This window comes from Giraffa tippelskirchi, chromosome 7, assembly GCF_054371585.1.
Source record: "Giraffa tippelskirchi isolate mGirTip1 chromosome 7, T2T-mGirTip1v1.2.pri, whole genome shotgun sequence".
Classification (NCBI taxonomy): Eukaryota; Metazoa; Chordata; class Mammalia; order Artiodactyla; family Giraffidae; genus Giraffa; species Giraffa tippelskirchi.
Window position 1 is genome coordinate 42,267,086 of NC_137281.1, and position 14,989 is coordinate 42,282,074.

At 52.4% G+C, this 14,989-nt stretch overlaps 1 protein-coding gene across 11 annotated transcripts in view; it reads right to left on the reverse strand.

Annotated features, from left to right (window-relative positions):
• The window catches only part of ADCY7 (adenylate cyclase 7), a 61,834-nt gene that overhangs the window by 44,266 nt on the left and 2,579 nt on the right, over nt 1-14,989 (reverse strand). For 3 of the 11 annotated variants that reach the window (XM_081513626.1, XM_081513635.1, XM_081513625.1), the window contains exon 2: nt 7,482-7,606. The exons of the other annotated variants lie outside the window; for them this stretch is intronic. The gene's annotated coding sequence lies outside the window, so the exon portion shown is untranslated. The remainder of the gene's footprint in view (nt 1-7,481; nt 7,607-14,989) is intronic. 11 annotated transcript variants of the gene reach the window in all.

Genomic DNA, 14,989 nt, shown 5'->3' on the forward strand with positions numbered 1-14,989 from the left:
TGAGGTGGTGAACTAAGCCACTTCCAAGGGCGAGGCGGCCCGGATCCTGAAGACAGAGGCCTTCACCCGGTACTCTGGGTCCCGAAGATGGGGGCTGACACTGCTGCCTGCATCTCCCCTGGGGGCCTCCTGATGCCCAAAAGCCAGGCCCGCGATGCTGCTCCCTACCCACAAGTGGCACGAGTTCCCCCTGTGTCACAGGCACCCCCACCTTCACCCCAAGCCCAGCTCAGCCGAAAGCGAGAGGAGGCGGGCCTGGGGGCCAGGATCCGTCTGAGGACCAGGGTACCCGCAACAAACGCCTCAGTTTGTTTCTTTTCCATCAGTCACGGCTGCAGGGTAACTTCCTTCGTGGTCCAGGGGGTGGGCGGACAGAGGCACAAAGAGGAGCAGGGAGCAAGCGGGGGCTCCTGGTGCCCCCGTCTTCTCCTGACCCCAAGGACCCTTGAAGCAGGAAGGGGTGACACAAGGCAAGAGGGGGGCTGAAGTGGGGAAGCACTCTAAGCAGAGGAGGCTGCGGCTGCTGCCCAGGTCAGGGCAGGCCCAGAGTTAACCAGACAGAACTAGGGGTAGGGGCAAGGATGGAGGCGGGGGGGTGGCCAGCGGGCAAAAGCCAGGAGAAGGGGTTTGAACGCCAACAGTTCAGGAGGAATTGATTGCTCTGTTAGAGGAATGCGGGAACCCCACAGGCCTCTTCTCCAGGCCCAAGGTCAGCCGTCCCACCCCCTCTTCACACAAGGTGGCTCGGTCTATCCCCCAGCACAGCACTCAGTGCTCAGAAAACACGGATGAAGCAAGACCATCAAAGAGACCAGCAGACGGAAGGAGACAGGATGACACCGGGCGTCATGGGGAGAAGGGTCACCAAAGAGGTGACTTTCAGCCATCTTTTGGTGAAGAGGTGACTTTTCACAAAGAAGGTTCATTCAGCCCACCCCTGCCCAAGGCTTGCGCCCCGCCCCACCCTGAGACCTTGTCCTTCTAGAGGCTCGCGGTGGGTGGGGGGGTGGGGAAAGGGGCACGTGGGGAACAGAGGTGCCGTGGCCCCACAGGCCTGTGCCGGGGATTGGGCAAGGCCCCGGCCGTGACAGAGCCCCCTGTGAAATCCGTGGGCAGTGGCAGGTTGAGCCGGATGTCGAAAGTTGTCAGGTGGGCACCGGGCCACCCTCCTTGGAAGGTGAGAGCAGGAGGAGCCACAGGTGGGTGAGTGAAGACTCCACAAGTGAGTCTGGGCTGGGAGGGCGGGGGCAGAGCCGCTGGGCCCCTCGGGCAGAGGAAAGGGACTCGCCATGCCAGGAACAGCGAGGCCTGAGTCTGCTGGTCTCGGATGCCTGGGAAGCATTTTTTAGGCCTTTAAGTTCACCGGGAACCTGCCTGGGTGCTGCCATTTTACAGAGGAAAAAACTGAGAAACCCAGACGTTGGGTACCATGAGTGACCCATTTCATAGATGCGAGAAACTAGCTCAATCCCCTGCTCATCTCGCACACTGCCAGGAGAAGGCGGAGGCGGGATTGAACCCAGGCCTTAATCCAGCTCTGCCTGGAGGCAGGGAGCTGGACCCAATGGCCTCCAGAAGACCCTGCTTCTCTGGTTGCTTTTCTGATACCAAGGCCTCATTCACTGAGCCAAACTAACTCCCAGATCTTGGCTACTGAGGTCTTTTTAAGGAAAGGAAACACCGATGGCACTTCCCACTCATTCCTAAGACCTGACCCCACCAAAGGCTGGACGTGGCCACACTGACTCAGAAACTCTGCCTGGGGAGACCCCTCTGTTGGCTTCCTCAGAGACGTAGCACTTTCCCGGCCGAGTTAAGCACTGACCTCAGCCTAGGCAATGAGACGTGGATAGCTGCCTTTAGCTCAGCGTAAACGTGCCCACGGCAGGAAGAGAGAGGTGAGGGACAGGCTGCCGGCCACCCCTTGATGACCCAGCAATGCTGGGATGGCAAGTCATGGAAAATGCCAAGAGCTGGGTCAGGCACCTCCCCATGGAGGCTAGCACGTCTCCAAGAACACAGGCCCAGCTGAGGCGAGAGCCCGGACTCAGCCCTGGCCACCCCGAGGTGGGGGCAGACAAGACTCTCCGCCAGGAAGGATTGACCCCACTAGCCCTCCAAAGCCAACCAGAGCCCGTTCAGCTACGCTGCCCCCACCAGCCCCTCCAAAGACAGGGTGCAGTGTCCCGACCCCCACGCCAGGCCTCAAACGTGGCGGCTCTCCATGAGAGGCAGTGCACGCAAATGGATGTCCCTGTGACCGACTCCCTGTGTGACCCAGGACAAGACCTCGGGCTTCACCTCCACAAACCAGGGAGCAGACGACACTACACACCGGGCAGTGGGGGCGGGGGTGGTGGTGGGTAGACCAGGAATGGGTTAAACCAATAATTACAAACTGTAAAGGGGGCGCACATCCCCAAAGCAACATCAAGTCGGGCCTCTGTCTCCTGTGGAAAAGCACCTTTGGCGTTTTGGAAGCTCCATTTTTGCCCCCAACCCCCTACCCCCACTGCACCAGCCCCCATCCCCAAACGGCCCACAGGAAACCTGCCTGTCCCCAGACCCACTCCTGGCAAAGAGGCCCCACGACTGCCCTTCACCCTCTATCCCCACCCCTGGGAAAATGGTCGCCAGAAAACAGTCACTTGTTTTCAATGAGTTACCCCTGGAGACTCCCCCACGAAGTTCACACCTTCCCCAAGGAGGGCAGAGACTGCACAACATGAGTGTCCTCCTCCCCCACACCCAGAGCCACGGGAAAACTCCAGGAAGCCCAGGGCCCATCTGGAGCGGGGGAGGCCCGCGGCCAGGTCAGAAATGAGGGCGCTCAGATGAGCCTTCCAGACTCCGCACCCCCCTGGACGCCCACACTTCCTGTGGAGCCAATCCCACTACACTTCCTCTTAAGTCTCCCCGTTTCATTTCTGTGTCTTCTTTAGCCCTGTCCAAGCCAAAAATACATGCATGAAGTCACAGGTCCTATTTACAGATTTTTTTTTTTACTTCTTTCTGAAATACATTAAAACGAATACCTACATTTTAAGCACGTTCATCCACATGGCTAAAACCAGCTGAGGAGCAGGGCCCCCACCCTGAGAAACGGTGGTCTAGTCACCCCTCATGCCATCCCCCCGCGTGTCTGTGGCGGAGAGAGCCGGTGACAGCCCACGGTCACACAGCTATTGCAGGCAAACCCAGTCTGGGCTGCGGCCGTCCATCCAGGTCTGTCTCCTGGAGGTCCAGCCCAGGCCTCCGCTTTCTCTCCCCCTCCCCGTCCCCCTCCTTAAGGGCTGGCAGAAAGATCCAGAAGGACCCACTCCCCAAGGTCCACAATGGGAGTCCTGGAGCTTGGGAATGAGAGGACTTGGAGGGAAAGATAGACTGTTCCATCCATTTTCTTGAGGCATCTTGGTTCTTTGTCTCTGGGGCATGCATCACTTTCAGAGTGTAGTTTTGGTTTATTTCTTTTTTTTTTTTAATCTAACAAAATAAATTCAATTGCTCTTCCCGCGTTCACTTTTACTCTCACTGAGAAAAGTAAAGTGTACTTGTAAATGTACAACTACAACCTTGAAAAAAAATGTGGACACCTGAGAGTCTGTGGGTCACGGCAGTCTAAGTGGACCGAGCCAAATGACCACCACCACAGCCGTAACAGCAGCTTCCTGTCAGGCTGAGACAAGTCAGTGACCTTGTCCAGGAGCCCCCACACCCGGCCATCCAAAGCCTCCCCTACCGCCAGTCCAGAAAGTGCCCATCCACGCCCGGGCAGGCCTGCCTAGTGGGGAGGGGAGCTGACCAGGGGCCCCTCAGGCCCAGGCCTCTAGGACAGATGGCGCCCCATCCCCTCTGCCCTCTCTACCTGGCTTTCCTCCAGGGGCCCCCCAGCAGCTGGGCCAGGGTCAGAGCCCACTCAGAGGTGACCGTCGCCTGCCCCTCCTTGGCCAGCGTCCAGACTCGCACACATGAAGGCTCCCTCCACCGGCTACCTAATGAGAGTGAGTCACATCTGGACCCACAACTTCCTGCTCTGGCGGTGGGAGCAGCAGAAAGGCTAACGCTGAACCCTCAGCTCGGCGCCTCTTGGGGTGTGCGGGGAGGGGGGCAGGGGGGCCCTCTCCCAGCCACAGCAGGAGCCCTCGACAAGAGTTGGGGGGAGCCGTCAGGCCAGGCTCCTGGCTCCAATGACCTCATGGAAATTGCAAGCTTCAAACTGGAGCAATTTTCATAAAGTAAAGATAAAACAAGCACCCAAAGCCTGCATTAGAAGCTTGGGGACGCCGGCTGGAGGCAGGGAGCAAATGGGGCCTTAATGAGCAATTAGAAGTGACAGAAGCCTGCCGGGGAGCCTCTTCCTGGCTCCGCCCCTCACATGGGGCCCCGAGCCTCAGTTTCCCCACCCACACAGAGAGGGGTCCTCATCCCTCTCTGAGAGGGGATAGCCTGAGAGGTCAAAGGTCTCCAGTCTGGCTGCTACCTCTCCATCTCACAGCTGCCCCACCCAGTGCTGGTGCCAGGCCAGGGGGGCGAGGTCAAGGCCCCGGGCTTGGAATCCCTATTCCAAAGAGTCTCCAAAGAACCCCAGCACCCCTGCGCCCCTGGAAGCCACGAATCGAGCTCCAGTTTCCCCTTCCACTTCAGGCCTCAGCTTCCCTTCTGGAATGGTGGGGTGCTCAGCGGTGAGGCGGGAGACAGGAAGGGAGCAGGGTGCAGAGATGGCCCCAAACGGAGAGGGAAGCACCTCCTGGTCCACCGGGAGCCCCCTGAATATGTGACACAGGGACCTGGGGTCATTTTCTACCTTGTATCCTGACAGTAAACCCTATTGTTCAGTAACAAGGAAGGGTGTGCTAAGTCGCTTTGGTCATGCTCGACTGCAACCCCATGTACTGTAGCCTGCCAGGTTCCCCTGTCCAAGGGATTCTCCAGGCAAGAATACTGGAGTGGGCTGCTATTTCCTCCTCCAGACAAGAGAATGCAGCCCAATTTTCCCAGCTGACACGCCTCACCCTCCCCAGGTCTCCCCTCCAGCTCCTTCCTCAGAAGAGGCACTCTTCTCTGTCGGTCTGCCGCACCCCACCCCTCACACCAACTGCAAGGTCCCAGCAGCCAGGACCTGGGATCAGCATTTAAACACAGACTGTGTGCTGGGCACCATGCCCAGCCTCAGGAGGAGATCCTGCTATCATGCCCATTCTGCCCTGCTATTTGAGCCCATTCCGAGACTCAGAGAGGTTACTCACTTGCCCAAGCACACACAGCTTAAAAAAAAAACAAAACAGTAAGAGCCAGAATTGAAACTCAGGTCTGTCTGACTCTATGGCCGGTGCTTTCAATCATGACCCTTTCACTCTGCGACACCCCCCTCCTCCCTGTGGGAAGGACCCCTCTCTGGTGCTGGGGACACAAGTGTGACTTGGACACAGCCCCCTGCCAGGCAAGCTCCAGGCTAAAATGTGCCCACTGATGACATGGCACAAAGATCTGGGAGGGGCATCCTTGAAGGCAAGATACGCGGTCCAGAGCTCAGGAGAGAGAGGCCTCACCCGCCTAGAGGAGGAAGAGGCCCACGAGACGGTGTCTCAGGCCAGGGAGATGGCCTAGTCAGTGCCTGGCTAGTGCACTGGAGCCACCAGTCCCCATACAAGAGAGTGGCAAGGCCGTGGAATAGTGGGCAAGATGGAATAAAACTGCAGCAAAAACAAGGCAGACACGGTTGGCAGTCGGCCAAGAGACAAATAACGCTGAGCGCTGAGCAAATAGTTTGGCCCCATTTGACAAACCCAGATGTCAAGCCCTTCCCCCGGGGAAGAAACCCCACAGCACTCCAGGCAGATGTCTGAGAGGGAGTGTGGACACGGAAACCATCCATAAGAGAGTCACCACACCCAGAGGAGCCCTGAGAAGGGTCCGAGCAATCAGGCTGGTGATTCACTCTCATGACAGTCCTTTGTCCCATGAATATGGGATGAAGAGGCTAAGAGCTCTGCAACCAGAGTCCCCATCGAGTGACCTTGGCCCAGTTACATTACCTTGGCCCATCGTAGTCAGGATGATGTCATCCAACGGCTTGGGAGGCTGTGAGGGTTAAGTGCGAAACGTGTGTAGGGCACACAGTAAGTGCTCAATTATAGCTGAAGACAAGGAAGGCCAGCCAGACGGTGTTCTCTAGATCTTGGCTCCACTGCATGCCTGCCCTCGTCAGAGACCTTCCGTGGCTTCTCGGTGTCCCCTGAGTCAAGTCCTGGCTCCCCCTCTTAACCCACCCCCATGCCTGGCCCAAGTCATCTCTCCAGCCTGGTCTCCCTTGACCCCACAATCCAGCTGCCTCACCCTGCCATGCCCTGGTTCAGGATTTTCTGCCACTTGGGATGGTTAAAATGCTACTCATCCTGCCAAGACAAGGACAAATGCCACCTTTCCGGAAGCAATGTCCCATCATCACCTCCTCAGAACATAGGGCTCTCCTTAGAGGACACACACTGTCACATTCCTTCTGTAGCTTCCACTTCCAGTAACGGCTCCCTGTTCCTATGGGGAGCCAGCCCTTTAGGGGTGGGCTTCTGGTCTGTGTCCACTGGGGAATGGGCAGGTGACTCAAAATGCTCAATTCTGGGACTTTCGTAGGAACTCAATGGAAAAAAAAAAAAGATGCTCTCATTTCACTAGGCTGGGAGAATAAGAGCTGGAAGCTGCTGGGGCCACGGTGGTAGGCAGCCCCAGTGACCCTTGCCTCCTATCATCCACGCCCTTGTATGGTGCCCTCCCACATTACCTGGGTGACCAACAAAATACTACAGACATCACATGCTTGCCTTCTGAAGTCATGAAAGATACTGCAGCTTCCACTTTGCTCCCTCTTGGATTACTCACTCTAGGGGAAGCCAGCCGGCATGTCGTGAGGACACTCGAGCAGTCCTATGGTGAGAACTGAAGCCTCCTGCCCATAGCCAGCATCGACCTGCCACCCGCATGACTGAGCCACCTGGGAAGCGCATCCTCCAGCCCCCGTCAAGACTAGACTGATGCGCTGTCACGGCAGCATCCCTACCTGATCGGGAGTGATGGGGGGAGGGGGTCACCTCTTCTCTTCCAGCACACACCCGCCCCACCAGCACCAGGCACTCAAGAGGCCTTTGTGACATTTCTGCCAAACTGATCTGCCCCCGGACTCTTCTAACAAGAATGCAGAGCAGAAAAACAGAACCCACTCTCTGTGCAGACAGCAGCACTCACACGGCCTGGGAGGACAGAGCAGCCTGGCCCAGTACTGGCGTCAGGTCTGCTGGCTGCCCCTCCTTCAGGCCCTCAGCTCTTTCACGCTCTGGGCCAGGGGGACCGAAGTGAGATCCCCAAGGAGACAGCCTCGCTGAGGCAGGCACAACCCTGTGGTCCCATCACTCACCCTCCTCCCAGATGGACTTTTCACACTGCTGGGTTGGGGCCTGAGGGGGTTGCATTCCAGTGCAGCGACTCACCTCCAGCGCCTCTGCCTTCATCTCTTCTCGGTTGACTGCAGACTCAGAGATGTACTAAGATCCCTTTCCTGCCCAGGCTGGAAACATATGGAGATGCTCTGGCTCACTCCTTCACTTACATCCTCCTAGTTACAAGACAGAACAAGAGCCTTCACTCCTAATCAGTGGTGGTCCTAAGGGGTGACTTGGGGTGAGCCACCAAACCACTCCAAAAAAAACACATGTGCTAAGAAGTAAACAGCATCTTTGCTCCCAAAGTCAGCTCCCTTAGCCACTGTCCCGCCTGTGTAGAGATCTAAACAGCTGCTGCTTGTCCCAGGTCCAATGCCAGACAAGCAAAGATGAACAAGCCTGCATCCTGTTGGTGGCACAGCCTACCAGAAGGCAGGGGGCTGGCTCCCATGACCCCCCTGGCCCCAGCCTCTGCCAGGCCTCCGGGACAGGACTTTGGACAAGGAAAGGGGTAGGCCAGGTCACAGTGTGTTGAGCAACTGCAGAAAATCCTAAAAGAACAGATGTGAAAGCAATTGCCCTGCCAACCAAAAGTCCTTATTTCCTTTGAAAAACTTGGCAGCTGGTCTACACCCGCGGCCGCCTGTCCTTCCCCACACCCTGCCTAGTGTGAACCACTGAGGGACAGGGAGAAAGACCACGTCCCTCCCTACAGATCCTGGGGAGGAAGTTATGGAGATGCCACAAGGTGAAAACAGACCTGTGTGTAAAGTTCCACCTTTTACTTAACAGTATCACAGATGCACAGACGTGTGTGTGTGTGTGTGTGTGTGTATTTTTTTTTCCCCCACACAAGAAAGTCTGAAAGGATATATTCCAAATCTTAGGAGTTATCATTAGGTGATAAAATTCAGCATAGTTTTAATTTCACACATTTCTTGTTTATGCCTGTTTTCCAATTTTCTCTAATAAAAATATGCTACCCATGTAATTAAAAGATTAATAGGGAAAAGCAACTACTATGGAAAAAACACAGGAATAAGGAAAAACAATGGCCTGAGACTGGAAGTTCTCCACTCACTCAGCACCCCTTGTAACCCGGTGAAAATGGAAGGTTTTTATGATAATGAAAAATACTACTATCTCAAAGCCATTGAAGATTACAAAAAGAGATAGTCCCAGACAATGCAAGCCTCCCAGCAGAAGTTTGCAAGCCCCACTCCAATGTGCTCTTGCTGTGGCAGCGGGTCAGGGTGGGGGTGTGCTGTGCAAAGTCGCTCAGTCATGTCCGACTCTTTGCAACCCCGTGGACTGTAGCCCCCCAGGCTCCTCCATCCATGGGCTTCTCCAGGCAAGAACACTGGAGTGGGTTGCCATTTCCTACTCCAAGAGTGGGGGTAGTTGAAGCTAAAGTACATCAAGGCTAGAGACACAACTACTAATTTATAGGAGGTTTGGTGGATAAAGAATGTGTTGATTATAGAGAGCTCAAAAAAGCAGAACATTTGGCACAAGAGAGAGAATGAATGAATATCAATACTACAGATGAAAGAAGACTTGAGAATGATATCAACCCATTAAAGATATTCCATTACATAGACCTCATTTGAGTTCTGATTTTAAAAATTAAAATATTTTTTAAATTTTATTTTTGACCTGTATGAAACAACTGGAAATCTGAACACAATGCACTGACTGGATAGCTATAATTTTAAAGAATATTGCTAAGTTTTAGATGTGGAGATAATACTGGGGTTTTTTTTTTTTTCTCTTTTTTTTTTACTCCTTCTCTTTTAGGAATATAAACAGGAATACTTTCTCAGTATTGCAGGTTCAGCTCCAGATCACTGCAATAAACAAATACGTCAACAAGGTGAGTCACACAAATTTTTTGGTTTGCCAGTGCATATAAACATTATGTTTACACTAGACTGTAGTCTGTTAAGTGTGGAACAGCATTATATCTAAGAAATGTACATACCTTAATTTTAAAATACGTTATTGCTAAAAATGCAAACCATCATCTGACAAGACAAGGTGGCCAGAAGCCTTCAATTTGTTTTAAAAAAAAAAAGAAAGAAAAACACACACACAGAAGTTACGTACAAAGCACAATAAAAGGAGGTATGGCTGTACTACCATTTTCACAGATGAAGTGATGTGAGGTCTGGAAGGGGGAAGTGTGTGGGAGCAGAGATGACTCCAGGGTGGCCCAGAGCTGGAAGCCATGGCATCTAGGGGCTGAGTATGTGTGGGCAGGCATGCTATTCTGTCTTCCTTCGTGGGTGTTTAGTTTTTCCATAATGAAATGCTGAAACACGGTCACTGTCAGAGCTCCGGCATCTGCTCTCTTATCTGAGTCTCACTCAGAGCAGGTATCCAGCCCCTTCCTGCAGATGAAAAATGTCCCTCCACCCCCAGGGAGTCTCAGAGGTGGAAACACAGAATCAGTCTCAGCCTGGCTCCCTGGAAGGGATGGGGGAGAGCTTGCTACCCTGTCCCCCAGATCACAAGGATGCACTCCTGGCCTGAACCCCGAGCATGGGCACAGATGACCCCAGGCCCCTCTGCGGAAGCAGAGCAGGCTGCGCGGTTGCAGGTGCCACCACCATGGACCAACCCGGAGTGCAGGCCACCTTCTCCTTCGCCTCCACCTCCACCCGCCTCCCTCACAGGAGCTTAAAGGCTTCCAGTACCAGCCTGGACGGCGGCACCTTAACCCCTCTCCTGGCAAAGCCCTCCAGTGGGCGCCCCTCCCTGTCTCATTCTCTGACCGCAAAGCAGTTTATGGAGGAGGGGGGTGCTCTCGGCGTCCAAGACCTCCACGCCCCCAGACGCAGCCCTACTGCAAACCTGCATCCAGCCTTCAAGGTGAGAAGTGGACCCGTCTTAATTCACCCTACAGAAAAGAATCCCTAATGTGTACAAAGACTTAACTATGGGCTCCTTAGCACAGAGATCTAACTGCAGAACTATGGGAGAAAACCTAAGTGTCCAGCAAGAGGGAGGCTGAGAAAATCAGTCAGGGTTCCCAGTGTACGAAATGCCGATTCATGTCTGGGAAACTCAACACCTCTACTCCCAAAGCCTGGGAGTAAGCGGGACAGAATAAGAAATGTGATACTCATTTTTTTTCTTCTTGTCTCATGTTTAAAAAAAAACAAAACAAAACAAGAAATCATCTGGTAAGACTACACCAATGCACTAATGGGTTACATTAATGAGCACAGATTCTGGTTTATCTCCCCCACTTAACTGCTTAGCTTTTCTGCTTTTTAATAATAAATGAGAATTATTTCTGTAATTAACATACAGTCCAAGCCATCTGAAAATGAGAAATGAGCTGACCCTCTCCTCCTCCCCAGGAATGCAGCTCAGGGTCTTGGCCCACAAGGCAGAAGCTGCCTGGCTGTGTGGGACTCCCCCTCAAGGTCATCCTGCCTCTCTGAGCCTCAGTTTCCCCATCTGTCAGACACCAAACTCACCAGGTGAGCCCCTCCCACCTGGCCACGGGGCCTGTCCCCTCCTCTGTGAGATGGGAACAAGAAGGCACACCCACAAGGCCACAGGAACGACGCCTGCCCAGCCTCCATGCCCCACTCCCTGCGGACCAGTGCCCTCACTCCCAGCCTTTGCTCATTCCTCTGCCTCTTGGGAACCAGGGACATCAGAGGCCAAATGTGGAGTGAAACAGTCCTCACGACCTTATGCCTAGACCCCCACCTGCTCGAGGCTGACGTGCCAGCCTCCAATCCTCTGACCACCATTCAGGGGGGCGGTACAGCCTCATTTTACAGAGGAAGACCCAGAGACTCAGGGAAGAGAAATCATCACCCACCTACATACACCAAACCGAGACGAAGACTGCACCCCAGGGGCCCTTCTGGGAGTTCCTCATGGGGTATCAGCAAACCACCCTGTACCCTTCTGAAGAGCCAGGAGCACTGCTGAGGCTGAAGGCAGGACAGAGGGGAGACTAGGAACTTGGCAGGACACAAGCAGGCGGGAGCTACACACCTTCAGGCTCCTCCTCCGCCTGCCTGCAGCCCCTGGCCTCTCCCCACACACCTGGCAGGTGCTCAAGTGTAGGTTGGGCCAAGGAGGTGCGATGCTGCACCCACTGCACAGGGGAGCGCGTGGGGAAGGGGAGAACCCGAGGCAGGGCATCAGGAGGGAGGGGAAGAGCCCCAGCCTCCAGGCCTGGCACCCTGGGATCAGGTGGACACTGACACTCCCCTCAGACAGCAAACTCAGAGCTCCCAGAGGCCAGAGAGGACATCAACCAGGGAGGAAGGCTGGCTGGCTGGGCATCAGGGCAAACTGGAAGCTCTGTGTGAGGATGCTCTGCTGCCAAGCTTCACCCAGTAGCTGCCACAAAGGAGTGCGGCCAATGCTGCAAGCCTTCTGAGTTATCAAAGGAAATCAGAAATCTGGGTTTTTACAGAAACAGACTCACAGACCTGGAAAACAAACTTACAGTTCCCAAAGAGAAGAGGGGATGGGTAAATTAGGGGTATCAGATTAACGGGGGGCTTCCCTGGTGGCTCAGTTGGTAGAATCTGCCTGCAGTGCAGGAGACCACCTGCAATTCAGGAGACTTGGGTTCAATCCTTGGGTCAGGAAGATCCTCTGGAGAAGGAAATGGTAACCAACTCCAGTAGTCTTGCCTGGAGAATCCCATGGACTGAGGAGCCTGGTGGGCTGCAGTCCATGGGGTTGCAAAGAGTTGGACATGAATTAGCAACTTCGTTTTTTGTTTTGTTTTGTTTTAGGATTAACAGATACACACTACTATATATAAAATAGATAAACAAGGATTTTCTGCATAGCATGGGGAACTATATTCAATATCTAGTAATAATCTATAATGGAAAATGAAAAATAAATACATATTAAAATTTATATACAGAACTACAAATATATTACACATATATAACTGAAAAAAAAAAGAAATCTGGGTTTTTACATAAAATCTCATGGTTTCAGATGCTGGCGATTAATCCAAAATAAATTTCAAGCAGTTCTCTTATAGGTGCTCTGGACTCAATGCTGTGTGGCCCTGAGCAAACCACTTAACCTCTCTGGGATTCAACTGTCATCTGTAAAGTGGAAAAATAGCCCAGGGTATTGTAATAAGGAGATAAGATACACTTTGTCCATATTAATGATAACAAAAAGCAACAGTAACAATAGCAGCTAAAGTCAATGAGTGCCAGGCACTAAGTAACATGAGTTAATATGGTTTCATTCAAACTATTAGATAGGCATTTTTTTAACTTTGTATTTTGAAATAGTTTCAAACTTTCAGAAAAGTTACATGAAAATTACAAAGAACTCTCCTATACTTTAATTCAGATTTGCCTATTTGTATCATTTTTGTCTCACTTTTATTATCTGTCTATACATATGTTTCTCTTTATTATTTGAGAGTGGGCTGCTTATACAGTGAGCTTCTAAATACTTCAGTGCATATTTCCTAAGAACAAGGCCCTATATTTGGTCCTTAATATTAATTTGGTCATTTAATATTAATACACTTTAATCTATAAGTGTGAGTCGCTCAGTCGTGTGTCTTTGCAACCCCATGGACTGTAGCCCACTAGGCTCCTCTGTCCATGGAATTCTCTAGGCAAGAATACTGGAGTGATCTGCCATTTCCTTCTCCAGGGGATCTTCCTGACCCAGGGATCGAACTCAGGTCTCCTACACTGCAGGCAGCTTCTTTACTGCCTGAGTCTAATCTACAGTCCATATCTAATTTCATCAGCTGTCCTAATAACGTTCTTTATGTAATTTCTTTCAGCACAGATTCATGTATTTCATTCAATTGTCATGTCACTTTGGTCTCTTTTAATCAGGAGCTGTTCCTGACTTTTGAGATAAGTATTCTTATTCCATCTCCTTTTTATGGATAAGAAACTGAAGTTCAGAGAGGTTGAAGCACCTGCCCAAAGTCACAGAGCTAGGAAACCTTAAGCTTGGACTCAAGCCCAAGAGATTCCCTCCAGAGGCTGTGTTCTTGTCCTCCAGGCATAAAAGCTTGCAAATACTAGCCTTTGTTGTTAATAACTGAAAACAGTGACTCTCTCTGCAAACAGGTGGATGGCTGCTCATAGCCACCTCACTCAGCAGGTGGTCATTAACTGAAGGGGTGGCCTCCTGTGCACACACTGGCTGGACCTCCCGCCGCCAGCTCCCCACACTTGGCAACGGCCCTGGCCCAATGCCCACCCTAACCTGAGAGCCCCATTTAGCTCCCTCTAGACAAGCTAGGCAGTGGAGAGCTGCGGGGACCACGGCTCCTGCCTTTCTTTTTCCCCTCTTAAAGTGACAGTCAAGGTTCAAATGCCCATGTCCAAAAATCTAAGGAAGAGAAATACCCCAGCGGCAGAGCCTGAAATCAAAAGAGCCCCCAAGCCATGTCCCTGGCCCACACCACCCAAGAAGGGACTGAGCATGTCCTAACATACATGACAGAGTTGACTGGAGAGAAGGGTTTATAGGAGGAAGGAAGAGTAAGGGCTGGAGGTTGGAGTGGAGTTCTCAACGCAAGGAGCAGAGAGGACTTAGGACTCCAGGGCATCACACAGACTGTGTTACACGCAGAGAGGAGCAAGAGGCTGTGGGCTGATCACACTCAGGAAATAAAACTCAGCTTCCTCAGTGAGACCCCCAGAGATGTGGACTCATCCACTCTTCTCTGGCCAAAGCCCCTGCCCACAATTCCAACCCAGAACAGGCAGCATCAGCTTAGGAAACCACTCTCTTTGACTCCCAGATGGGTGTGTCTCAGGGCTGGAGGCTGCCACCAACCTTGCCTCCATCATCTCTGGCTCCTGTCCACCCGCCAGCCAAGCCCCATCAGACAGCTCTCCAACAGTCAGTCTTGAGCCACAAATACCAGCAGACTCACAGCAGGAGAGGTGACGCTGCCAACAAGAAGCTTTGCAGCAGATCCAAGTGCCATCTACTGCCTGAGTTCCAGGCCACTCTAGAGGCTAATTTGTGCTGAAATATCTCAAAATCCTGGCACCTTCCTTTTGCACACCCTATTAAATTTGGAAGTTTACAGACCTCACCTGCAAGCCCAATTCAAAGTTTCAGAAGCTACAACAGCTCTTGAAACACTTCCAAAACAAACAAGAAAGTTTTGCTTTTCTTCTTCACTGTAGACAATGTTGAAAATACAGAAAGCATGAATAAATAAGAAGAGGATCTATTAACAGAGTCCTCCCCAAAGATATCGCAATGAAGACTCCTCCATCTATCCTTCTAGACAGATGGCCTGCCTACTCTGTGAGCTTCTCTCTACAGAGGTGTTTGGGACAAAACTGTAACACTCTGTCACCCCTATTGGCCAGCAGACTTCCAACTGCAGGGACCATGTCTAACTCGCTTTTCTGCCTGCTGCCCAGGCAGGCAATTCAAGGCTCCCTTGCTGGAGTTAACCACGGAGGCTATGTAAGTCTTTATCCCCCCATTAGCAGTCCCTCTGAGCCCAGTTACAAAAGAAGGGGATCCAAAAGGTAGGGTCAGCAGCAAAACCCCAGTGCATC